The sequence below is a fragment of the Gopherus flavomarginatus genome, chromosome 3 (genome assembly GCF_025201925.1).
Source record: "Gopherus flavomarginatus isolate rGopFla2 chromosome 3, rGopFla2.mat.asm, whole genome shotgun sequence".
Lineage (NCBI taxonomy): Eukaryota > Metazoa > Chordata > Testudines > Testudinidae > Gopherus > Gopherus flavomarginatus.
Genome location: NC_066619.1, coordinates 15,113,215 through 15,140,351, shown reverse-complemented (window position 1 = coordinate 15,140,351; position 27,137 = coordinate 15,113,215). Strand labels below are relative to the sequence as shown.

Sequence of the window (27,137 nt, the reverse complement as noted above, 5' to 3'; positions counted from 1 at the left end):
ATGCCCTCTGGTTTGAGGTGGGAGAGGTCAGGAACCAGAATCTAAACCAAGCCTCCCACATGAATGAGCTGCTCTTTAGATTCATCAAGAGAACCTGGTGTGAAGTGTACTGTGATGGAGAAGCCCTATAAAACTCAATAAGGGTGAAACCAAGTTCTACAAAATGACTCTGAAGATTCTATACAATTTCTTTAACAAAGCATGGACTCCTTTCTTGCAGAGTGACCCCAACACACTCCCAGTCCCGAATTTCCAGAAACCCATCTGCCCTATAATGTGCAGACCTCTCCTGGAACATTCAGAGGAATAATAAGGTCTGTTGCTGCTTTTAAAGAGACAAAAGCAGAGCAGCTGGTTGCTTTAACTGGAGTTAACAGTCTCTTCAATTCAAACAGTACAGGGTTGGTTCAGATTAAAAGTAAAAGTAGTTTAACAGAGGTTTTAACTGTCTTTGGAATTTTATTACTGGGATGTAATTCTCTGTTAAATTCTATAGGATGGTCCAAAAACCTGTAGAAAAGACATCATGCTCTATGAAATTCTATAGAGCTTTTCCATACGGGCGGCTGCAGCTTGTGCATCAGCATATGGAGTTGCTGAGCAAGCATGTTTGAGCAAAAGATGAGATGTCTGTAAATCCTTAATTAATAGGCAAGCTGGAAAACATCATCCAAAAGGTTGGTATCCAAGGTGGCTAAATAGGGTGGTCCACTTGTCACACCATCTAATCACCAGAGTCCCAGTGCCTACCGGCAACTCTATAACTGTCAACACCATGGCATGTGAGACAGGTGTCAGGAACTTTTGGATGAATGTTTCTCACAGCTTGGGGCTTCAGCTGTGAGCCAAAGCAGAGGTGTGGGAGTAGTCATCTGTGTGGTGGTGATATCCCATTGCCTTTTGTTTCTTTAATTGCTAAGGGCTAGATTGTACTGTTTTAGGCACAGCCTTGGGTTGGTGATAGCAGCAGGGTCAAAATATTTAACCTTGTTGCCTTGGTTTCCTCATCTGTCAGCCTGGGGGCAACAATACTTACCTACCTCCCAGGGCTTTGGTAAGCACTAGTTCAATAATGGGGCGCTCTCTTGCTCCCTTTGAATCCAGTGACGGATCTCTTCTTGATACCAGTGGTGTCCAGATTGGGGCCAGTGTTTGTAATACTTTGGAATCTGAAGATGTCACATTCTAGGGGTTCGATTCAGACCAGTGAGAGATTGTCACCACCTGCCCTGTAAACCTGGGAGTTTTAAATGCTCTGCTGCTCTGTGTCACAGCCTGGACACCAACAGCCAGTAGGCAAACATGCAGTTCCCTGAGTGTCATGTGTTGTGCTTTACCTACAGCAGCCTGCTTACAACAGAGCAGCCTCACCAAGGTTTCCACCAGCCTTAGTTACTACTTGCAGAGTGACCCCAACACACTCCTAGTCCCGAATTTCCAGAAACCCATCTGCCCTATAATGTGCAGACCTCTCCTGGAACATTCAGTGGAATAATAAGGTCTGTTGCTGCTTTTAAAGAGACAAAAGCACAGCAGCTGGATGCTTTAACTGGAGTTAACAATCTCTTCAATTCAAACAGTACAGGGTTGGTTCAGATTAAAAGTAAAAGTAGTTTATTAACAGAGGTTTTAAGTGAGTTCAGGTATAAGAGATAAAGACAAAATGGTTGCTAGCAAATAAAATACACTTTCTAATGGCTAAGACAAGCTACTGCCTTGGTTCAACTCCTCATCTTTTTTCCCTCCAGCCACAGCTAACTTTGTCAGAACTACAAGGTGCTAGTTTCCTTTGTCTTTCTCAGTGAAGGGTCTTTGTCTAAGCAGGTTTCTCAACTATATTCAGTTCCCAGAGACTTTAAGCCCCTTGGTTTTAATCAGCTTGCAAGAGCTCTGTCCCCTTGTCTGTTCAGTGATGGAAGCCAAGATGGCTCCTTCTCTCTCTCTCTCCTTATGTCTTCCCAAACTCACTGTTTTGTCCCTAGGTTCAGGGTGTCCTCATGCTGTTCTTCCCTTCTTGTGGGTGGGCTTCCTCTCTCCCTGCTGATGTGTATGTAAATAGGGCTTCCACTGGTTTTGGTCACACTTTGGTTAATTTCATTGGCAGTAGGTACGTAGCTGCCTTCCTTCCTGTCTGAGTGAGTACTTGTTTCTTCCTTTGTTTGGCCATGTATTTAAGAACATAAGAACAGCTGTACCACGTCAGACCAAAGGTCCATTTAGCCCAGTATCTGTCTACCGATAGTGGCCATGCCAGGTGCCCCAGAGGGAGTGAACCTAACAGGCAATGATCAAGTGATCTCTCTCCTGCCATCCATCTCCATCCTCTGACAAACAGAGGCTAGGGACACCATTCCTTACCCATCCTGACTAATAGCCATTTATGGACTTAACCACCATGAATTTATCCAATTCTCTTTTAAACGCTGTTATAATCCTAGCCTTCACAACCTCCTCAGGCAAGGAGTTCCACAAGTTGACTGTGCGCTGCATGAAGAAGAACTTTAAACCATAATATCAGTGTGTATCCATAACTCTTCATGTAGTGCTAATACTTACCTTTCACAGTGGTATTTATCACCAGGGTGTCATTAACTTTTATAAGAGATGTTACTTGATACACTTTTGTAATACAGCAATATTGTATACAGTCACTTTATTAAATTATTTATCATTTGAGATTCAGACCCCCTGTCTTTATAGTCTAGTAAGCCATTGAAATGTATTCTCAGATAAATTTTCTCCTTCTGGGAAGAGACACCATGCTGTCTGGTGAAGACTTCATGCTTTTTCCTCCCCTACTGGCAATAGTTGAGTCATTACCTCCTCCCCTTGTTAGCTTGATGGTTTTGTTTACCTTTTATGTAAATTAACCTTCGTTGTCTCTGCCTGATGACCAGGCTGGTCAGCCAAGCAAACATATTCCCTTGTGTAGGATGGACTGGGCTTATGCATTGCTTGCCAAGCACATAATTCTAACACATATTCATAACTCTTTGTATACACCTTGTGCATACATCACACAAGACTATTAGTGATCAATGATATTCATGGAGGTTAAGTCCATTAGTGGCTATTAGCCAGCATGAGTAAGGAATGGTGTCCCTAGCCTCTGTTTGTCAGAGGGTGGGGATGGATGGCGGGAGAGAAATCACTTGATCATTACCTGTTAGGTTCACTCCCTCTGGGGCACCTGGCATTGGCCGCTGTCGGTAGACAGGATAATAGGCTAGACGGACCATTGGTCTGACCCAGTATGGTCATTCTTATCTTCTTATGTTCTTATATATTACATGCCACCTCTTGGGTTTATATAATGACAACGGTGTGTTAGGTGTAGTGACAAGAGTTGCTGATGAAGTAGTGAACCACAAATGGGCTTCTATGTCACAGAAAGTGTGATTTCCCCCCCACCTCTCCACCACCCTCCAAGAGCTCTTCATGTTGCACTGACTCTCATTCCGCTCAGTGGAAGCAGAGTTTTGTCCTTGACTTCAGAGCTAGGCCTATGTTGAGTGCCTTTGAAAATCCCACCTGGTAAGTGTTCTGGACTGATAGCTTACTGCGAGTCAGAATACTTGGGGCAGGTGCAAGTAGAAGATACTGAGCCACTTCTGCTATTTCCTCGAATGATCTCAGCCTGAGCGCCACATGGACTTTTTAAAAAAAACACAACTGTCAACATTAAAATAAATAAGGCGAAACCGAAACAAGGGCCAAGTGAATTGGTTGTTTCTCTTCACCTTGCATTTTTGGCTGACTCGATCCTATTTTTCCAGCAGACTCCTGAGCATTTATGCACTTTCAAAATTGATTTAACAAGCACACAACCAGGACTCTTTAAAACCCGATTTCTTTGTCACGTGTCTCTTCTTCTAAAGACGCTCTCAGGGCTAGAAGTTACACAAAGATTTTGGGGTTCTAAAATGTGGCTGCTTTTCAAAGAGGGATAAGTTCTTTCGTTTTCTCATTTCTGTTAATAGGCCTTAACCCTGCAAACACTTAAGCACATGCTTAACTTGATCAGCATGTAATTAGTCACATTGGCTATTCTTGTGCTTAAGGTTAAGTACATGCCTAAATGTTTGCAGGATCAGGGCCTAAGATTCCAAATTTCTGATTCGGCAAAGCACTTAAGGATGCAGGGCTGCCCGGGAGTGTGTGGGGGAGGCAAGTGGGGAAATTTGCCCCAGGCCCCACAGGGGCCACCAAGAGAACGCTCTGGCCCTGCCTCCGCCTTCTCCTTCCCCCATCCCCCGGCACCTCAGTGCGCCATGTACAGGAGTGGCCCTGGACAAAGCTAAAGCGGCATGGCTCTAGCGGCGCCTGATCTCTGCCCCTCTCGGAGCCGCATGGTAAGGGGGCGAGACTGAGAGCTTCAGGGCCCCGTTGGAGTCACGCCGCTGCAGCGCTGTCTAGGGCCGCTCCTGGATGCGGCATGCTGAGGCTCTGGGAGAGGGGGGAGGCGGAGGTAAGCAGCATGGCTGGAGTTGGGGCTGGGGGGGCGTTGGATAAGGGGCAGAGAGTCCCAGGGACAGTCAGGGCACAGGGAGCGGGCAGAGGTTCTGGAGTGGCGGTCACAGGATGAGGATTGGGGGTTGGATTGTGGGTGTTTCGGGGGGTCTGTCAGAACTCAGCGGGGGGGATAGGGGTCGGGGAAGAGGGAATGGGGGGGTTGGTGGGGAGTAGGGTCCCGGGGTGGTGGTTGGAGAGGGGGTCTCGGGGCAGGTGACGGGACAAGGAGCAAGATGGGTTGGGGATTCTGAGTAGGGCAGTTGTGGGGAAGGAAGTGGGTGAGAGGCAGATAGGGGGCAGGGCCAGGCTGTTTGGGGAGGCACAGCCTTCCTTACCCTAAAGCTCATTCAGCAGTTTGAGGCTTGCAGACAGCGATTTAACACAAAGAGCCAAGCTGTTATCTTTTCTATGGTGGAGGGATCACTCAAGAAGAGCAGTATCCTACACCACCTACCTCCTTCCCAACCCTACTAAGGGAGACCCCCCCCTTGCATTCCCTGAGGCTCCAGAGGGGTTAATTCAGTGGTTCTCAAACTTTTGTACTGGTGACCCCTTTCACATAGCAAATCTCTGAGTGTGACCCCCCCCCCGTTATATATTAAAAACACTTTTTTGTATATTTAACCCTATTATAAATGCTGGAGGCAAAGCAGGGACTGAGGTGGAGGCTGACAGCTTGCGACCCCAGTAATAACCTTGTGACCCCCTGAGGGGTCCTGACCCCCAGTTTGAAAACCCCTGGGTTAATTTAATTTTAGCACCCTGTGTCCATTCACATGCATGTGCTATTTTGAGCATTTCAGTTTTCACAACATAGGCTTATCCCAGATTCTGGAACAAGCTCAAATGCTCAATTCCTGGAGTATGTACATAAGCTATACTAAAGACAAACCCACAGTAACCATCTCCAGTTTGTGAGGGACCCCATGGAGCCAGTCTCTAGGAAACAGATACATTCATGGAGGTTAAGTTAATGAATGGATATTAGCCAGGATGGGTAAGGAATGGTGTCCCTAGCCTCTGTTTGTCAGACGGTGGAGATGGATGGCAGGAGAGAGATCACTTGATCATTACCTGTTAGGTTCACTCCCTCTGGGGCACTTGGCATTGACCACTGTCAGTAGACAGGATACTGGGCTCGATGAACCTTTGGTCTGACCCAGTATGGCCGTTCTTATGTTCTAAGCTAAATGAACCCAAAGTTATGGAGACAGATATGAGTCAAGGAAGCCGGCAGAGTATCAGAAACCTGGAAAAATCTCTGACTGGATGGGCTCAGGCGTTTGGTCACAAGCTGAGGTGGATCAAAAGTTTTGGATTTTTTTTATTGTTTCTTTAAATAAACACAACAAGCAGCAACTATTTGGCCACACACTTCTGAAACCCCAAACCATGTTCAGGTTTTGGCAGACTAATTTCAGCTTTTCAATTAAAAAAACCACAACAAATTTTGAAGGAAAGCAGACACTGTCCATGCTTTTTTTCTGCTTTTTAAAAACCCCTAGTTTTTGATCCAAAAAAAGTTTTGACGGCACATATTTGTCCAGCCCTTTTAATGAGCTTTAGTGCCTTTTAGCACTAGCCAATGCTGAGAACTTCCAGTGATACCTTGTAAAGGTGACTTGAAAAGAAGTTTTCTCAAAACTGGGTTTGTGCCGAGATGCGGAAGGTTTTTAAATGTTTATTTTTCCCAGGGCTTCCCCCCCCCCCCCGGACCCCACGAAAATATAGTATTCTATAGTATTGCAGCTTTTTTTTATGGAAGGGGCCACTGAAATTGCTTTGCCCCAGGCCACCTGAATCCTCTGGGTGGCCCTGTAAGGATGTGATTAACTTTTCAAGCAGAAGAATAGCCTATTTGCATCCGTGGGGCAACTTATGTTCTTAAAGTGAAGCATGTGCTTAGCTGTATTAAGGGCTAACTGAGGACAGAATTTTCCTCACAGTATTTAAAATGACTGCTCATAAGGGCCACAATTATACATTCTCCTAATTTATACGTTCCAGATATAGCAATACAGTATTTGTCCCGAACGAGTGCTGGCTTGTTTAGCTGAAAAAAATCACTTGTATCTATTTCGAGTGCCTGTGATTTTTTTTCTTTAAATAGTGCAGATGGTGTGTGTCATTTAACAGTGCGACTCAGAAAGGAAAATGCTACCAAACATTTGCTTGGTTATTCCAATGTGTTGGCACAGTAGAGTTTTCAGATGCTTGCCCGTATGTGGGGAAACAAGCTTTCTGTTTCTCATATGCAGGGTAAACAACTTCACTTTAAAAAAGTGACTTGCCTTTCTGGGGTGCTGTACATAGCATTCAAGTCAGTGGTAAAACTCCCAGTGTAGGCCTACGCAGCATTTGGAGCAGCCTCCCAACCCAGGCTGAGAGATCTGGGCTAGAAAAACAGCTGTGTGGACAGACAGCACTTTGAAGTTGTCGCTCAACCTCTGAAGCCTAGAGAAGGGGGTGAGTTTCTAGGCTCTAGAGTTCTAGGCTGAGCTGCAGCTTCAAAGTATTGTCTACACAGTGATTTTTAGAGTGCTCGCTCGAGTCTCCCCCCGAGCCCGAGTCTGATCTGGGATGGGAGCCTTGCTTCCACTCACTGCAAAATGGTATGTAGAGATAACTGAATTGACTTCAGTGGGCTTTGGGTCAGGTCCATATTTAGCAAAATGCTTTGTAATCCTTGGGGAAGAATCGTGCTATAGAAATGTAAGATATTTACAAGTATTAGCCCTTTTAATGTAGAATAATATTCAACCCATAATAACAAATAATATAGTAGCTTATATTCCTAACGCACCCTTTATCCTAAAGTGTCCCAAAGCACTTCATAAATTGCATCCATACAAATCAACCTTTCAAGTTCCAGCTGCTGAGCTTACTCGTATAATCGTATTTTTATTATGTGTGTTTTTGTGGCACCTAGGAGCCCCAGTTGTGGACCAGGATCCCACTGTGGTAGGTGTTGTACAAACACAGGACACAAAGCCAGTCCCTGTCCCAAGGAGCTTGCAGTCTAAGTACCATAACTGGGACCAAACTTATGTAACCCACTGGTTCGTGTGTGTGGTACTGGGCCCCCTCTATGCCCAATTCACTGAAGATATGAATCTGTTGTGGCCCCTACTATGGAGCCATGGCTTTTTAGCTCAAGCTGTTCATACTTTTAGCTCTGGAGGTCTGCAATTCAGTCTTTGGTGAACAACACGCTCACCTCCTCCCCCTGTCTCCTCCCTGGCCAGTGCAACCCCCTTAGTAATGGTCTTTGCTCAGAGGATCACCTAGCAGCAACTAGGGACCCAAGTATAACTCATGTCAGCGTTCAGGCCTGTGGAACTGGGCAGTGGCATGTTCCCTGGCCTCTTCTTTTTCCTGCTCCAGCGTATCACCCCTACACCACTTCTCAGGCCCTTCTTTCTTGCCTGCAGAAGGGATGGCTGGAGAGCAGCATTTGGCCATAATGTGAAGTTTCCATTTATTAATATCACTGGGCCAGATTCTCTCCCCCTGCTCTAGTCTTCACTGCCCAGCTTTTCCCTGGACAGGGGACTTTGCAGCTGCCATAAAACAGCATAACCAGCCCAGATTAGATGATACATCAGGAACAGGAAGGGATTTGTCAGGGGCAGGGCCAAGTGTGCCTGAGCGCCACCATTTCTCACTGGGCGTAAGGTCCCATGGAAACATGGCCAACTGGTGCAAGCAATAGCAGCCCCTAGACTCCTCTAACAGATGCCAGAGTTGGGGCATCTTGAGAATCAGGCATCTGTAATTGTTTCCCTAACTGCCCTTCCTTGTACTATGTGGATTATAGCACAGGAGAGAATCTGGGCCGCTGGATCTAATTCTGCCCTCAGACACTGAGGGTGAATCCTGTTGGACTAGAATGTGCATCTCTCAGGGCAGAAATGAGCCCTTTGTTTCTTCACCGGTGAAAAAAACTGTTTAGAACTAAAATCTTCTGCAATACAGAAGAATCACCTTCCATTTTATCTTCCCTGCAACTCTGTCTCGGTGAGCCGCCCAGTAACATCCAGAGTAATAGTGAGAATGAGGCAGGGTATAAAAATGCTGTTCAGTTTCAACTATAAATTAGCCTCTGCATTCTGCCTCTCAGCCTGGAGTGATTTCCAGATTCATAATGTACCTAGCCAGGAAGCGTGGAGCCCAGAGGTGTTTTAACCTTCATTTTGGAATGACCAATCTGGCAGCTTCAGTCACTCTCAAGTGGCAACTCTAGGCTCCTGCAGAGATAACGGCTCAGGTAATCACACAGGTCCCAAACTGTGCGCCACCTTATGTCATCAGGGCAATTTGAAAATCAATTTGATGTCTGTCAGGGAGGAAGCATGGCTCCCACAGGACCAGAGTGACATGCTGGGTCCACTTATTAGAATTCAGGGGGCAGCATTTTGTGCGAGCCAGAGGCTTGTGCAGTATTTTTCTGGGAAAGTCATAAAAATAAAGCATTACAATCATCTCGCCTAACTAAAGGCAGCAGTAGCATGGACCACAGCCCCAGCCTGAGCCTGTTACACAGCTGGATTCTGTTTGGGCTTCAGAGACCGGTGAAACGAAGTGCTAACCACAGAAAATAGTGCGATGAGCAAATAAGAAAGCAGACGCTGCCACCCCCTCATTTCCAACACCGGTGTGAGGGGGGCTCTTCGAACAGTGGTTTAGTCAAGCGGTTAGAAGATTTGAGGTCAAAGTCTGACATTGCTAGAGATGAATTTGAAGGCAATGGAAGAAGAGCAGCAAATGTTATGAGTAGGCTGCATGGACTGAATCCTGAGGAAAGATTAGAAGTGTTAAAATACCTGTTGTGCCTAAGTGACAGTAATAGGGACATAATTACAGTCCACACAATACTGGAAGGTATAAGAACCAAAGATAAAAAGAGAGTGTTCAGAGAGGGGGAGGATGGAGCGGTATGAAGAGTAAAGGGATGAAATTAAGCAAAAGAAAGTACAGGCTCAATTTGTGGACACTGAGATCTGTGAGGCTTTGTCATCTATGCATTACATTAGGCACCTTCTACATCACCGGCTCTCATGTCATTCCAGTTTATCACCCTCTGTTTTCAGTATAGCTACAATTGCCTAATAAAGGGCAGGATTCTCTTCTCATGGATACTGGGACAAATGCAGAATAATTCCATAGTGTAAATGACATCAGAATTAAAGCCCACAGGAGCAACTCTTTTGAAAAAGAGAGGGTTACCTTTTGTAACACTTAGTATAAGGGAGGGTGTCAAACATATGGCTTGCTCCCTGCATTGATATTCAGGATAGTCAGAATCTCAGTAAGTACATTTCTAGCCTTGAGGGTTGCAGAGTTAACCTTACAAATGGGAGTGTAGCCGACACAATGTCATTTTCCTGAGACCGCAGGCAGCCGGAGACAATAATGGAAAGTGTGAACTCACCTGCCCCCTATTCATCTCATTGGGATGCCAGTGATTTAACTCCCTTCTAGATCATCATTAACTCTTTCCACGTTGATTATTTTAGTATGCGAAAGGGAGGCTAAATTTTCAATAGTTCTACTAATTTTGCATGCCTTTCTGAGTTCCCAGCATGAGACAGGCATCTGGTTTTAAGAGGTGCTTGCCACTTGCTGCTCACATTGATTTCAGATAGAGTTGTGGGTACTCAGCACCTCTGGAAATCAGCTCCTTAAAAGTATTTCCATATGCCACAGAATGTGTGTTACATCAACTAAGGGCAGATTACACACAGGTTTTTTGCACTGGTTTAAACTCCTAATGTGGATACACTTAAAGTGTCTGAACCACCTCTAAACCAGTTTAGTTTAATCCAGTAATTTTCCAAATTGAACTAAACGTGTATAAACACTGCATTTTTGTTAGGGAGTTGAAATCAATGTAAAATCACTTTAGTTGCACTGGTGCAAGTTTTTTAATAAAGCCTTGAGACCCCCTTACACACATGTACCTAAATTAAACTTACACAGCATTACACGTTGCTTCTGGATATGGCCCGTTTGACGCACCGCTGAAATTAGATCATCATATTTATGGAAAATAAAATGAGCCACTCTGTTTCTTGCTGCACTTTCATTTTCTCCTCGGTGCTGTTGAGGCAATGTTTGCTAGGGCCCGTGCCCACTTTTATTTCAGAGTTCATAACGTGTAATTGTGTTCAGGGCCAAATATAGGGAATGGAATTCTAGGGTGGGCTGCCTGCCTGTCACACAACAAAGCTTCAGAAAGGGTGTTGCCTCCTTTCAACATCCTCCTCCATAACCACTTGATCTGGTTGCGTGGTAACCCAGTGATCGTGCACAATTTACCTCCCCACCCTCCTCCCTTTTAACCCCCAGTCACCGCAACTGGCCTGATTTAGCCGCTCAGCCTCTCTGGTTAATGTCAAATCAGCAAATGATGTTTGTTGAGTTCTGTATTTCCTTGCCGAGTTGGGGGGAAGGGGAACAAGAGGAAAAAGTGATCCGAAATATGGAACGCTCTGCTGCATGACTGCACTCACTTCTCTGCTGATCTGTAGGGATGAGACTGTGCTAAATTTCTGCAAGTTCAGAATGCATGGAGCTCCTTCCGAAAGCCAAGCAGTGAGTTAAGAAGAGTTTAAAAACTGCTGTGTTGACACAGAAAGTCATTCTCCATGCAGAAGCAACCTGACTCTCTAAGAGGGAATGTATTGGCAATGCAATTCTGCATTCTCTCTCATTTCTAGAGTGCCTGTTACCATAGGGCCTGATCCTGCACATGTGCGTGGGAGTAACCTTATTTCTGTAGCAATCCTGTGGATTTCGTGGGAGTCAAGTTACTCATGTGCATGTTAGCAGCATTGGGCCCTAAGTTAGTATGTAACAGCACACGCAGGCATTCCCACAGCTGTGTATATCCTGAACAACTCAGCTAGGAGAATAAGTCTTTATATGTGCCCAAGTAAATCTGGGATTTAGGGCTGGGAGGTTCAAAGGACGTACAAGTGTTAAGTGCCCAACTCCCACAGCAAGTCAGTGAGAATTGGGCACCTAATCCTTTCCTAGATCCCTTTTGAAAATCCCTGTCTAGATGGCGAGAGCTGCTCCAACAAATTATGGTAGGTGTAAAGAAGGAAGTTGGGTTTTCCAGTTGAGGCCTGCTGAAAGCAGGAAAAACCATCCCCCTTTACATGGGTCCTGCCCATTGATTGAATACCGGTATGTTTGAAATGTACCGGAGGACATAGGCACCGACTGCGTGAGTGCTCCAGGGCTCAAGAACCCACCAAAAAAAAAAGGGAGGTGGGGAATGCTCAGCACCTGCAGGGCTGAATAAATCTTTTGTGGGCCCTGGTGCCCCTGCTCCTCCCTTGCTGTACTCTGAGGCCCCACCCCTGCTTGGCCTCTGCCCATTGAGGCCCTGCCCACACTCTGCCCCGAAGCCCCGCCTGTTGCTTGCATGGGTGGAGGGGGTGGTGGAGAGGAGCAGAAAACAAAAAAACGAAAGTCAGCACCTGTGCCAGAGGACACCACTCTGGAAATTCTGTGCTGATTCAAAGAGTATAATGTACAAAATACAGCCATGATCTAACATGTCGGAGCACGAGTCAAGAGATCCGGGTTCTGTTCCGGGCCACGCCACACATCTGTTCTGTGACCTGTGGCCCGTTAACTGAATTTCTCTGCAGCTCAGTTTCCCCTTTGGAAAAGTGGGGGTAATAGCCATGGCACAGAGGTGTAATGGGCCCTGGTTCATTACTGTTTGTAAAGGTGCCCGAGGGAATAAATAGATTGTTCATTATTAATGATTATATGATATTACTGTTTATTGGTGTTAAGATTTGCCAGGAGCAGAATTTTTCCCCAGTGTGTTGTGTAACTCACAGTGATTGCCGATGGGAATTGTTTAAATAACAAGAGCAGACAAGGAGCCTGCAAAGTGTTTAAAGCCGGGGGAAAAAATAAGACTAAATTGTACCAAATCTGGCAAAGCAGCAATAATGAAATTTTACTGTGGGCAGTGGGAGGGCACCCCGACACAGTCAGCAAAAATGAATGTAGAAGCATAAGACTGCAGTGTCCTCCTTTAGGGAGCAACTGGGAGTCTTGGGGGGCTGATTCAAGCTTTAAGCTTCGTTAACCATGCAGAAGAACGTGTTGATATGTGTGGGGGCGAGAGTTTCCTCAAAGTGTCTCTACTAGTCAAAGGAAACACATGTCTAGGAGCACATGGGCAGCATGTGACCCCCCTCCTTTGGGGAGGCTAGCTTGTGGGCCCCGCCCCTTCCACTCCAGGCCCCACCTATACCCCTTACCACTGGAGGAACCCTGGCTGAACTGCCCTGTCCCCGGGGCTGCTGGCTGCCCCAAGCACCAGCCACTCAAGTCTTGGCCCGATTCTCGGGCTGCTGGCCCGACTCGAGATCCCACTAGCTTCAGGGGAGAGGAGGACCAAGGGCGGGGTCACGGCTTGGGTTTGGGGAGGCTTAACTTCCTCTGGCCTATGATACCCGCCGCCCATGTTAGGAGCGGGTAGACTCTCCACTTGAAACCTATTCTGGGGAGAGCTGCTGTTCCAGCTAGGAAAGCAGTAGTGCCCTGGTGTCCCATTGCTCGGGGCCCTGATTCCTCCGTCAGCTTATCACCTGATGTTTCTGAGCTGCCTGAAATGATGGCCTCCTGGCTCCTGCTTAACTGGCCTCAATTCTCCTATGCCTTTGCCTGCTGCTCCCCTTCTTCGCTGGCTGCTCTGCCTTCTTTTTCCTGCGTACAGGCTGAATGTTAGCCATTTCCTTGTCTCGAGTGCTGTCCTCTTGCTTCCTCTGAGGCTGCTGCTTAGTCCTTCTCTTCTGTTTCCCCACCTACCTGACCAACCCCAGGGCCACCTGTGTTCTGCAAGCAGCAGCAGAGGCAGTGGTACTGTATTCCTGGGTTTGGAGGAACATTACAGCTGTTCATAGTATTTATTCAGTGTGTGATAGCGCATGGGCTCAAACCACAAAATTCAGATCCAGGTTTCAAAAGCCTTAAAGTTCTCAGGTGCTTGGTTCTAGGGTTTTGGTTCAGGCCTATATCTCTGATTCAAGGAAACAATGAGACTTGGTGTCTTCCTTTCCTGGCCCTCAGCAGGGAGCAAAGGCTGGGAACTAGAACTGTGCAGAATGTTCACAACACAACCTGAGAACATCCAGAAGTCATGTGGCTCTGTGTTTGCCGGCAGCTCGTCTGGATCAGCTTCGCGTGATCCCTGCCTGAACGGTGAGGAATTCTCAAATCTGGGCCTATCTGTTTTCTTGCCAAATTCATGCTTTAGATACAAAATCAGGCGGAACGGGCTAGTTTAACTGAATTTTGTGTTGAGTTTTCAGATTCCATCAAACAAGACTCAAAGGTAAACATGAGGGGCAGAGGGGTGCATATGCACCCCCCCGCCCCAGCATGTAACCTGAGTGAGGCATAGCACGGCCCGTTTGGAGGTAGAACTGCTGCCATTTGCATAGCTGTGTTTAGAATCCCCTAATGAGTGAGAGCTGGATCCCTCTCCCTGACTTTGCCCAGACCCCCCAATGAATCACACCCCACACCCTCCTGTGTTCAGATGCCTTTCTGTTAAGGAGATCCTTGATGCACCAACGTGTTGCTCTGTATGCTGCTGCTCCTATTCATTCCCATACATTTCAAAGGCTGCCCCTATGGGAAATTCCAGAAGACTCCACTTGGAACCTTCAGCTGATCTCTGGGGGTTCTAACTGGCTGACCAATAGCCCCATAACCGGCAGTCGACATGCCCATCCACTGATCTGTTCCAAAACCTAGTTGTGACCTGGAGGCAATTGAAAATGTTGAGCAAGAATTTCCACTAGGTCCGTGTGGCAACGACCTTGCTTCTGGTGAAGGAGAGATGGATGTAACTGGGTGGAGCCTATCAGAGCCACTCTGGACAATGTGTCATGGGGGCATGAGCGAGTCACTGCTTCTCCCTCCCTCCTGCTGTAATGAACACGCTCCCTCATTGGTCCTGCCAGTTGGGCATTTTAAAGTTAAGCTTGGAACCTGAATTTGCCTCTCCCCTCAGGAGCGTATTGGTGTGCAGTCTCTTGGGGTATGTGCAATTCCCAGCCTGGGTAGATAGGTATGTGCTAACTCTGCTTCAGCTAGCACCTAAAAACAGCAGTGTGGGCAGCGGCTCGGGCTAGTTGCCTGGGTGCAGTCCCGCCCGATTCCTTGGCTGTGTACTTGTGGGGGTAGCCAAAGCCGGTATGTCTACCCACTCTGGGAATCACCTCTCCCAGTTCCTGTGCAGAGGTAGCCTTGGTTTCCTCCTGATAATCGAGGTTTAAGATTCCCAGCCTCAGACAGTCTTCTCATCTCCAAGTCTAGGTCACCGACTGGCACTGCTTGTCCCATGCTCTGGCTTTTAATGTCTCCTGTGATTTGTAGTTGATGCTGGTACTCAGCTCCTCCTGTTCCCCATTCTGCGTCACAAACTGGATGACATTCATACTGGGAGGCTGAATACCAGCTGACCCCTGACTACAAATATCACCCAAACCATACAGTCTCTTTGTGTTCGGGGCAGGAATGGGCCCCCTCCCTTTCAGGCCTGGGGTTTGTTGATTAAGTTGGTTGGCAAACAGCCATTCGGTGGGGTTTTCAGAAGCACTCAGCACTACCTTAGATCTCAGGGAAGGCAGCCACCAACTAGGGCCTTCTTTCCCCACTCCCTGTTTCCACCTCAATGAGGGCTTTGACTCATCTGACGTGCAGTTTACCCCCAGTTCTAGCAATGGGTGAGAAGTGAGTGAAGACAAAACTTAGCTGGGTTCAGAGATTCTTACCACTGTGTCTAAGCCTTGTGTCAATTCTCCACTCCCACTCTCCACCAGCACCCATGGAGCTATAATGCTGACCAATTATGGATTTTGCTTCTGCCAGAAGAGGTGCAGCTGCAGTGCTTTGATGGCCAGCCGCTGTTGTCTTTGGGCCACTGCAGAGAAAGCAACGGAGAGGGGAAATTAGCTGAAAGGAAAAGGAAATCGAAAGGACATTTAAATAAAAGAACCAGCCATAGAGTTTCTGTTGCCAGCAATAAATCAGCAATAGAAGGTTCAGATGGAGGCAATGTCTCGCCTGGCAGGTGAACCCTAGGCTGCCCAGCCTCAGTAAGTGCATTGCCTGCCAGTGAAAACAGAAACACTGAAACTGACTGGCAGGGAATGACAGTTAAAAAAATGCATGTGTCACAGAAAGGAGCTAGATCAGCTAGAAACTTAGCTTTAGCTTTCCTTCACAAGAGCCTATGGGTTACATGAGCGCTTCTATTAGAATGTAACACATGGCTGTCACTATGCAGCGCTCCACGGCCACTAAGAACTTTGCAGGCGCAGAATTCAGCTCCTGCTACTCCAAACTATGGACTCCAGACCACTTGAGCTAGAGGAGACTCTCCAGTAGCTACCAACAGTATAAGGCTTTTATGACACACAGTAGAAAAGTTCTGATAAGCTTTTCCTCCCACACCCTCCATCTGTCCCCAGGCTTATGGTTGTGTGCCTTGGTGTACCAGGCAGCCAAAATATGGTGAACATCAGAGATGTAACTACACTGATAAAGCTGCAAATGCATCAGTGTACTCCATAGCTTCTACTGGTGCAGTTCACCTGCATGCACACAAGCATGCTGGCATATGCCCTTCTTTTGTTTTTTTGGACACTGCAGGATAATAGTTAACATTTGGTTGTTTCAGACATATTCCCTGTTGTCTGAGGAGGTTTCTGTCTGTGCAGTTAGAATAATTATGATCGTAGGTCTGCTCTTGTTATGAGGCCTGTTTTTATTAATGGAATTGTGTCAAATATGAAATTGCATAACTACTAACTGTGTTATGTAGCCTATCACTTAAATCAGCCTCTATCCCAGGTCACTGGAGGGTAGCTAATGAACCAGTGTTTTTTAAAAAAGCTCCAGAGGTGATCATGGCAATTACAGGCCAATAAGACTAACTTCAGTACCAGACAAATTGGTTGAAACGAGCAAAATTATCACACAGTGTTGGGGAAGGGTCAACATGGCTTTTGTAAAGGGAAATCATGCCTCACCAATCTATTAGAATTCTTTGAGGGTGTCAACAAGCATGTGGACAAGGGTAATCCAGTTGATATAATATAGTTGGACTTTCAGGAAGCCCTCGACAAGGTCCCTTACCAAAGGCTCTTATGCAAAGTAAGCTGTCATGGAATAAGAGGGAAGATCTTATCAGTAACTCGTTAAAAGATAGGAAACAAAGAGTAGAAATAAATGGTCAGTTTTCATAATGGAGAGAGGTAAACAGAAGGATCCGCCAAGGACCTTTACCAGGATCATTTATGAAAATGTTGAACATCACTTATCTGGAAAAGGGGTAAACAGTAATCATACAAAGTTACTCAGATAGTTACCCTCAAATCTGACTGCAAAAAGCTACAAAGGGAATCACAAAACTGGGTGATGAGGCAACAAAAAGGCAGATGAAGTTCAATGATAAGTGCAAAATGTATCAGTATATTAAAAATTGCATAAAAGAAAAATAGACCTGGGGTGATTAAAAATATTCTCCTGTAGAATCAGCCAACCCAAGAAGAAGAGTGTGTACTAGTGTGCCAGAATCAGAAAGTGAAACTGACTATAAACAGAAAATGAAACTAACCGGATTAGTTTCAATATCACCAGTGAGAAAAAGTGCAAAAAATAAATAAATAAGCAAACACCAACAAGGGTGAGAGGTAAATTTTATGCTTAAAATGATCTCAGCTTTAATCATCTAATATGTTTTTACTCTTATGGAAAAGTCCTATAGGATTTAGTAAGGATAAAACTAGTGGATTCTAAAGAAATGCAATAGAGATCTGCAGAAGCCACTCTAAAAGTTTAAAGACTGTGGGAGAGAATGATCTCTGTGCCATGGGTTTTTGAACCGTCCTATTTTTCTCTATTAAATTTTATAGGAAGGTTAAAAACAACCTATAGAGAGATGCCATCTTCTATGAAGTTCTATAAGATTTTCCCATAAAGTTGCTTACAAACAGTATCACTGATTACCTGATTGTGTGGCTGCACCTACAGTGGCAGAATTGACTCACCACCAGAGCCGGGCTAAACACCATAGTCTTAAAAACACCTGTGCCCTGTCTATACCAGAGTTACCCTTGTAGCCACCAGTAGTGCAGCTACACCAGTGGTGAATTACAAATTCTAATTTTCCTGGGGTAGATACAGCCTTTTCATATCTCTAAACTGCAATACAATATACAGCCCATGCAGTATGGCATGTGTTATTGAGTTGCAATACTATAGGAGAGGCTGCATGGTCTAGTGGTGAGGACATTGGATTAGGACTCAGGACCCATCTCTGGGTGTAACCTCACGCAAGTCACTTCACCTCTTTGTGACTCTCTTTTCCCTCCTATCCATTGTCTGTTTAGACTGTAAGCTGTTTGTTCCAGGGCTTGTCTCTCACTATGTGTACGTGCAGGGCCTACTAGCCCAATGGGTCTCCAATCTCCGTTGAGGCCTCTAGGTGCTGCTGTAACCCAGACAACAAATAATATTAATTCAGAATCTCTCCGATTTTTGAGGATTTAAGGTGATCCCTAGTTATTGGTTGAGTATGTGAGGGTGTGATTTAAGTGAGATGCTGCTTTTTTTCCTCCACATAGATTAAAAATGAGACCAATCCCATAGCACTGGTAACCCAGGGTTGTAGGGATCTGCACTTATTTTAAGAGTTTGTAGGACTCTGATCCATCCCATTCCTTCCAGCTCCTACATGGCTGCTGAAAAGGCAGAACTGGGCAAACAACAGTAGCTTTTTATATTTTGATCTTGTAGTTTTGATGTGACTCATAGAAAATAAATGCTGCATCTTTAAGGATTGGCCTGCAGCTAAGTATAAGGCTGTATTAACTCCACCCTGCTGCTTTGTTAGGGATGTGGCATTTTTTTTTCTTTTTTTGGTGGTTCCCCCTCTCCCCTCTTCTCAACCATGAAATAACCAAACTTTTAAAGCAATGGTCCATCAGCATGCAGGCAGAGTTATCTGACTACGCGTGACCCACAGAAAGCTAAGAGAGTGGGACCTAGCAGAAACCAAATCTCATCTTCATGTAAGTACTGTGCTCCCGTATCTGGTGCTGATGCAGTTGTTATAATGAAGAGCTTAACAGAATATGTTGCAGTACTTAAGACATCTCTCAGAAAATTCCAGCCTGGTGTTGTGCTGATGTTAGGTAAATCAGGTACAACTATTCTCTGCTTGCAGGTGAACAGCTCTGAGCAGATAGATCTATTGTAGAGACAGGTTTTTAATTAGAACTGTGTACATTGGTAAAAGCTGGGGAGCTGGTGTCACAGTGTATTTTCAATCAGTATGTTTAACGGTTTAGTCAATTCAATCTTAGTTTAGCCTATAGTTTTCTGCTATTGAAAGAGCAATTAATTCCCTCCTCCACCCCATTCTTCTTCAGCAAGAATCTGTCGATTTATCGGCTATCTTTTACAAGTGATGTTTGCTCTGATGTGCATCCACCTGCTTTTTATATGATTGGTTAAGGTGTGGGCTCTTGCTAATTTTGGGCAGAGTGGATTTCTCTTGATAAGCCAAAGAAACTGCAGGACTAGAGACTAAAAGGGGCAGAAAATACCCCTACATGCTGTGCTATTTTGGTAGCAGCAAATTGTGTGTTCTACAAATTACTGTTGGTTATGAACAAAATGTGTCTGTCTGTTACCATATAACAATGTTCTGCTTTCAGATTGCCACTAATATATTTAAACTTACGATAATACCAATTGAAATCCAGTGCCCCCTTTTTCTGAGTTCTGATTTATTCCCACCAGCCAATGTCATACTTAATTATACAGCTGTAAAACTTTTACTTCACAGATTGTTAGGCATTTTATTAGAAAGGACTTGGAGTTTAGGTTGTTCCTTGAATAGCTGGACACTTTTAGCTCCCTGGTTACAGTTTCTTTCTTTCTTTCTTTCAACTGTGAGACTAGAAAACAGTTTCAAACTGAAGATATACAGGCTATTTATTCTGAAACACACAAATGTCAACCCAGAGATACTGTAAGTATTCAGAAACCACAGTGGAGCATTTGATGTATATACTTTGATGGACACATTAGATTACATTTGAGAAGTACCTTACATTTGAAAAGTTTCCCCACCTAAAATATTATAAATTGACTCTAGCATTTGAGGCTTAATAGGTTATCTACCAGCTGTAATAAAAAGTAGTAATTTTCATTTGGTCTTTTTCTTTTTCTGCAGAAGCTGGATAAAAACCAAGATACACATATTCACTTGCGTTCTCCTCACACACACACTTAGGCCTGGTCTACACTGGGGAGGGCGGAAATCGATCTAAGATACACAACTTCAGCTATGAGAATATGACCAATAGTCATCTAGCTTGGTACCCTGTCCTCATCTGCCTCTCCCATCAGACCAATGGCCCATCTAGGCTGATACTCTGTCGTCAGCAGAGACCAGTACAAGATGCTTCAGAAGAATGCATGCCTGGGATTTGTTGTGAGGCATGAGGCTGAAGGTTAAGGCCTACATTTTCCAAAAAAGACTACGAATCTTAGGTGCCTACATTTCTGAGTGTCAAACTTGAGACCTGATTTCCAGAGTCACTAAGCAGCTCCCATTGACATCACATGGAGCTGTGGCTATTCAGCACCTTTGAGAATCAGGCCCAACCTGTGACAAGTGGCAAACTCAGAAATGGAGACACTCAGATGGAATGGACTCTTGAAATGGTAGCTGTAACTTAAAGCTGGGTGGGAAACTTTTGAGATTTCAAAAGATCTTCCTGTGCCAAACTGGGACACAGGCAAAATCTCAAGAATCTGAAAATAAAAATTCAGTTCAGGTCAAGCAGAATGTTTTGTTTTGATTTTGACCTTTTAATCAATTTTTTTATTGTAAATGAACTTACATTAAGTGAAAAAACAAAACTTTTCATATAAAAAATAAGATAACATCTGATTGACAATTTCAAAACAATTTTATTCAAAAAAATATCATCAGAAGTCACCCTTTCCTGAAAAAAAAAATGAGTTTCAAAGAATCAACATTTTTCCTGATTAAAAAATGGTAAATTGAAACATTCCTGTCCTGCTGTACCCTAAACAGCTTCATACACCTCTGGGCTTCGCGTACACCTCACAACAGGTCATTGCTGTTATAAATAGAAAAAGGGTAGGTGAAACTATGGTAATATGGTTACTAGATCCTGAGCCAGATGATCATGTTCTCCAGAGTACTCCTTAGCCAGATTGCTTCTTCTATGAACCTCACTTAATTGATTTAGATTTAAATAGATGCAGATAAAGGAACATTTCTCCTAGTTTCTAGGCATTCTAGGCACTCTTGCTATTAGAAGACAATACAGTTATCATTCCGGATCGAAAAGAGCAGCAAAACATACTACAAACCAAAGCCCTGCTCCTGCAAATACTTAAACATGTGCTTAACTTTACTCATGTGTGTAGTGCTATAGACGTCAGTGGCTATGCTCTATACATGTACTAAGAATGGTGAATAAACACATGCTGAAAATGTCACCATACTATTAGCTACTGCTTGTGCTGCTATTTGAGTATATCAGCTATGAGTCTCCAGAACAGATGTTGTCTTGTTCCACTTTCACACCACCCATGGTTTCCTTTCCAACTTCCCCCGACCCACCTTCTTCACAGACTGCATCGCATTTTAAGAAGGAAAACCACACACGCTTTGGGGGCAGGGCAGTAGCACACGAGAGAGGAAAGGGGAGACAGAGTTTATTTGCCCTGTTGTTTTCATTCAAATTACAGGTGCCTTTTGCCTTGGTGGCTGTGTTTCTCTTACAAGTAAGCGCCTCGTCGTCGTTTCCCTGGTGCAGTCCCCCTTATCAGGTCTGGGCTTTTTGCTTTCCCTCGTCTTCTCCCTGCTAGCCATCATCTGTGCTTACTGGAGTGCAGGAGGTTGGCCATTCTGCTGACTGCTTGGGGAGAAACCTGCACTGTGGCCTTGTTCCATTCTGAGCACCCTCACTGCAATCCAGGCTTGGCTCGGCATTTATATATTAAGGCTGAATTCAAAGGCAAGGGGGAGTCCTAGGTCCTTGCCTTTTGTTCAATGAACTCTATGATCCTTCAGTCACTCAAAAGATATTATTTACAAGGTTGCTTCTGATTTTAAAACTCATGTGCTCACAGGATTATTGCTATGGGATCGGGATAATAAATCCAAAATCAGTCCCCAAAATTATAACAGTGCTCGGAGAAACTATTGTCACCGCAGCTTCTGCCTGTCTTTTTATGTCTTTCTCACTGCTTCCAGCAGAGTTCGGTGACCTCCTTAGAGCTCTGTTTATTTCTTCCAGTGGTTTCCATAAATGCTCTGAAAATGGGTAATGTCTACTGAACATTATAGGGTTTTGAAGCGTTTTGAGATGGAAGATGCTGCACAGATCTATCTCACCCATCACCATTGCGTCCTCATCCATGTTTGATGATAGTGACTTAACATTTACATTGCAGCAGCACCTAGAGGTCAACCAGACAGGGCCCCGTTGTGCAAGGCGTTTCCTGCCCAAAAAGTTGTACAGGCTAAAAGACAAGACATAATGGGGGGATGAGACAATCACATTGTGGATGGGGGATACGGGTTGTTGAAGCTGAGCTACGTCTTTCATTCCATTCAGAAACATGTGAATTTGATTTTTTATGTCTGAGGCATCTTTTTAATACTGATGAATAAACTACCGGTTAGATCCTGCCAGTGCAGACCAGCCCTAATATCAGCAGATCCAGCCATAGGGTCTCTGTCCTATGCAGGGGGGTCTTTGAGTGGAGTAGAGCTGGTGCAGAGGCTCCTAAGCCATCTCCATTACTGTGGCTGGGGTGTTTGCAGTCCAAGCATGGCAAGGAATTCCTTAATCATTAGCAATCCCCAGCTGCCTCGAGGCTCATGCAGTTTAAAGCAGCTCTCAGGCTGCTCCAGCATGTGCTGGAGAACCAGCCCAGAAAGGGGCAGGCCCAGGATTGGAAAGGTTCAAATGAGGCATGAAGCCACTGTGTCAGGGAGGCATTAACCTAGCAGCTGGGTGTGGTACTGCAATCTTTTTTCCCCATTCCTGGCGCCGCCTGTAGGTTGCTGATCTCATGAGGCGGGTCTCCAGTGGCTCCGCCCTACAACCAAGTCACACAATCAAAAGTGGACCCTTTCTACCATGGCAAAGACTTCCCCAAACTGCCTGTCCTCGCCAGAAACTTCAGCCCCATCTCTCGGCCCTTTAAATCCAGTCCTTCGCTCGGTTATCTAAAGGAGCCCTGTCTCCTTCTTGGGGCTTCGGCGCCTTTGCCAGTGTCGGGTGGGGAACCCAACCAGGGACCCTATAAACAGCAGACACCTCCTGTCTCCTTTAATTCGTTGCTGCTGCATTCTTGTGACTTCTTCCCACTTGGCCCCTTTACCTTTGTCTGTTACCTTAGGGTTACAGTTCTCAGGACCTCTCCCTCAGATCCAGTAAATGCAGCCCCGTCAAGCTGCTCCGATAAGAGAGGAGCCCCCTTCCTCACCCCTCTGCTTCCAGCCAGGGACTGACTTGCTAAGGTCCTGCAGCTATCTGAGCCTGCTGGGCTCTGTTTGGCTGCTTCCCTGCAATCTTTCCAAGCAGGCCTGGGGGACCCACCTTGCCGCTCCTCCCTGGGGCAAGGTGTGGTAGGACTGCTGGGTCTTCAGCAGGGGGCCACAAAGGGCCAGGTGCACTCGGTCACAGCCAGGTATTTGCACACACTGCTGCTCAGCTGTGCTTGCAGCTGAAGAGCTGGCTCACCATTTTAGAACAAGCTCTCCCATACCACCATGACTTGTTCTGTATCAGTGTCCAAGGCCAGATTCTCGGGTGCCGTGTGGCCGCTTTGCATGTGATTTGTAGCTATGGAAATGCAGCATTTTACCCTAGGAGGATCTCTCCAGAGCTGGCCAATCCCCGTGAGGCAGAGAGGCTCCTACTTTACCCTTCTCCCTGCTGCTGGGACACCCCTATGCTGAGACGATCTGTGGCTGTGGTTTTGGCTCTGTGGTGGCATGGCATGTACCATTTATAGGGTTAGGGAAGTGCAAAGATTAGTGGTATTTGTATTGCAGTAGCACCTAAGAGCCCTAGTCATGGGCCAGGACCCCAGTGTGCTAGGTGCTGGACAAACACAGAACAAAAAGACACTCCCCACCCCAAAGAGTTTACAATGTCAGTATAAGACAAGAGACAATGGATGGATACAGAGAGAGGAGGGAGTGCAAGGAAAAAATGTCACAATGTTGATCAGCATTATGCCTCCATTGTCCACTCCCACCTGCATAACTTGCCCAGAGTTCTTATTGGTTGTGATTTGCAGCTGGTAAAAAAAATTGAATTCCCATCCCACGGGAAATTCTGAGACTTCAAAATTTCATTTCTGTAGACATCTCAGGGTATGTCTACACTACGAAATTAGGTCGATTTTATAGAAGTCGATTTTTAGAAATCAGTTTTATACAGTCACTTGTGTATGTCCACATTAAGTGCATTAAGTTGGCGGAGTGCGTCCTCACTACCATGCCTAGCATCGTCTTATGGAGCAGTGCACTGTGGGTAGCTATCCCACAGTTCCCGTAGTCTCCAGGAATTCTGGGTTAAGCTCTCAATGGCTGATAGGACAAAAAACAGCAGCAGGGGTCTGTGCTCTTGTTGGCCTTCCTGCAGCTCCAACAGAGCTTCATCATCATGTCAATTTGCTCCCTCAACAGATGCTTCATCATGTCCTTTCCTAGCTTCTGCCACTGAGTGCCTTGATGCACTAATCTGTGCCCTATCAATGTGGGAGGACTGCATTGAGCTTGGAAAACATGTCATCGCGAGTGCGTTTTTTTCGCCTTCTAATCTGCAATAACCTCAGGGACAGAGATGATAGGGGGAGCGTCGAAACATTCTACGCTCTATGATTCTGGGGGGACTGCATAGTCACCTGTACTGCTGAGTTTGCCCCGTGGACCAAACAGGAAATGAAATTCAAAAGTTCCTGGAGCTTTTCCTGTGTACCTGACTAGTGCATCGGAATTCAAAGTGCTGTCCAGAGCGGTCACAATGGAGCCCTCTGGGATAGCTCCTGGAGGCCAATACCATCGATTTGCGTCCTCACTACCCCAAACTCGACACAGCAAAGTTGATTTTAGCACTACTCCCCTCACCAGGGAGGAGTACAGAAGTAGATTTTAAGAGCCCTTTAGGTCGACAGAATGGGGTTGGTTGTGTGGATGCATTCATTTTTAAATCGACCTAATGCAGCTAAATTTGACCTAACCTCATAGTGTAGACCAGGCCTCAGAATGTTTCGTAAACTGAAATACTCCAATATATTTCATTTCAACCTTATTGAATTGTTTCATTTTGACTTTATTGTTTCCACACAGATTAAATTAGAGTAGATTCAAAATGATACAATCAAAATGAAACATTTTGACATTCTCTAAATAAAACGTTTGTATAATTTCACACTGAAAATCTTGATGAAATCTGTATATTTCCACAACATGTACAAATTTAATCGAATAAGCATTTTCAAATGTTTCATGGAAACCTATTGTTGTGGAAAAATTCACCCATGCATCATTTTTGATCAGAGACTCAGCCTGAGGCCCGTTTATTGATAACACACCAACGCGTTGGGGGCACCAGCTCCCCTGAAGCAAAGCATACAGGAGCTTTTGAAGCTTGAAACCACAAATTACACATACTTGAATAATAATTACCTTATTTGGAATACATTGCAAAATTAATACAGGCCAAGAGTTAAGTTCTTTTCGGTACTTTCCAGTACCCTTTTGCAACCTTGCCTTGTATGGATGTAATTGAGTTAGGGTCTCCTTCGTACTTTCCAGCATTCTGTTACGACCTTGCCTTTTAAGGGGTGCAATTACACAATTGTCTTCTACGGGCTACAGTTACACAATGGAGGTAGTTACACAAGTGGCATAGGGGAAATGATGAGTTACATTTATTTTAGATAATTGCTTCACGCTTTTAGGGTTACTTTACTGCTTCATGCATGCGGTTATTGTATTTTAAAAGCAGTGGACACATACGGCAAATTGTTCTTGTTTCAGGGGCTTTCCACCGTCTTCCCTCTGGCCCCCCTGTGTCTTAACCTTTGACCGCCGCTGTCAGGGAGCACAACACTTAGGGCTGGTCTAAGTCCTGGGCTATTCGCGTAGCTGAAGTTGAAGTATCTTAGTTCGACTTACCTGGCTGTCCTCACAGCGGCGAGTCGACTGCCGCGGTTCCCCCATCGACGCTGCTTACTCCTCCTGCCGACGTGGAGTATGGGCATTGATTCGCAGATCGATTTATCGCGTCTAGATGAGACACAATAAATTGATCCCTGATAGATCGATTACGGCCCGCCAATCTGGCGGGTAGTATAGGTGTACCCTTAGTTTAGCTTAGGTTTTGGGCCTGCTAGCTACAAGGCAGGCCTAGACCAAGCAAGTAAAAGCCTAGACCATCAGGGCCAGCTTAATTTTCTCTCACACTATTGTTTTATGGAAAATTTTGACCAGCTGTAGCTATAATCACGGATTTGGCCCCCAGAGAGCTAGATTAGAGAGGAACATGAGTAAAACAAGATGCCTAGCTGTCTTAGGCTAGGTCTACACTAGGGGAGGAGTCGACCTAAGATACGCAACTTCAGCTACGCAAATAGAGTAGCTGAAGTTGGCGTATCTTAGGTCGATTTACCTGGTCACGAGGACGGCGGCGAGTCAACCGCTGCCGCTCTCTCGTCGACTCTGATTCTTCCTCTTGCACGCGATGGAGTTCTGGAGTCGACAGCAGAGCAATGGGGGATCGATTTTATTGCGTCTACACTAGACACGATATATCGATCCCCAATAGATTGATCACTACCCACTGATCCAGTGGGTAGTGTAGATGTACCCTTGGAGTCTGAGCTGGTGAAATATATTTTGAATGAAAAATTTCAAACAAATGAAAAATGGCCTTTTTTCAACAACAAAATGTTTTTCTGAAAAATTTTGCTATTCTTTAAAAAAAAAAAATCCCTGCTTTTTCCATAATAGAGAAACATGGAAATTAAAAAATATGGTATTTTTTTAAACAAAAAATCTTTGCCACTGAAATAAGAAATAAAAACCCAAACTGATTTTTTAAGTTTTAATTTTTCATAAGAAAAAAAGATTTGTTTGAAGTTTTCACAAAACATCCGTACAATTTTTCAACCCGTTCTGCTTATAACAAGATCTGGTGGTGGCAACGACAGTGTTATTAGTGGGCCTGATTCTGTTTTCACACACAGCAGAATAATTTAAGAGTAACTCTACTGACAAGCCAGGTGCTGCAGAAATCACAATCAGGCCCATATTCTTTCCTCCTGGGGATCTCAAAGTGCTTTGGGCTGTGTACTTAGGGAACATGGATGTACCACTGGAAAGCCACCACACAACAATCAAACTATAGTTTAAGAACAGGAAGCAAGGAACTGCAGGTGGAGCTGTAGGCATTAAGATGAGCATTATTTAATGAGTGCTTGTTGTTCCTCAAACCTATAAAATGATAAAGAAT

The 27,137-nt window shown here is 45.1% G+C and overlaps 1 protein-coding gene across 2 annotated transcripts in view; it reads left to right on the top strand.

Moving 5' to 3' along the window:
* ZBTB7C (zinc finger and BTB domain containing 7C) overlaps positions 1-27,137 on the top strand; it is a 312,136-nt gene that overhangs the window by 91,897 nt on the left and 193,102 nt on the right. The window contains exon 1 of one of the 2 annotated variants that reach the window (XM_050944716.1): positions 18,551-18,626. The exons of the other annotated variant lie outside the window; for it this stretch is intronic. The gene's annotated coding sequence lies outside the window, so the exon portion shown is untranslated. Of the gene's footprint in view, positions 1-18,550; positions 18,627-27,137 lie in introns of those variants that run through there. 2 annotated transcript variants of the gene reach the window in all.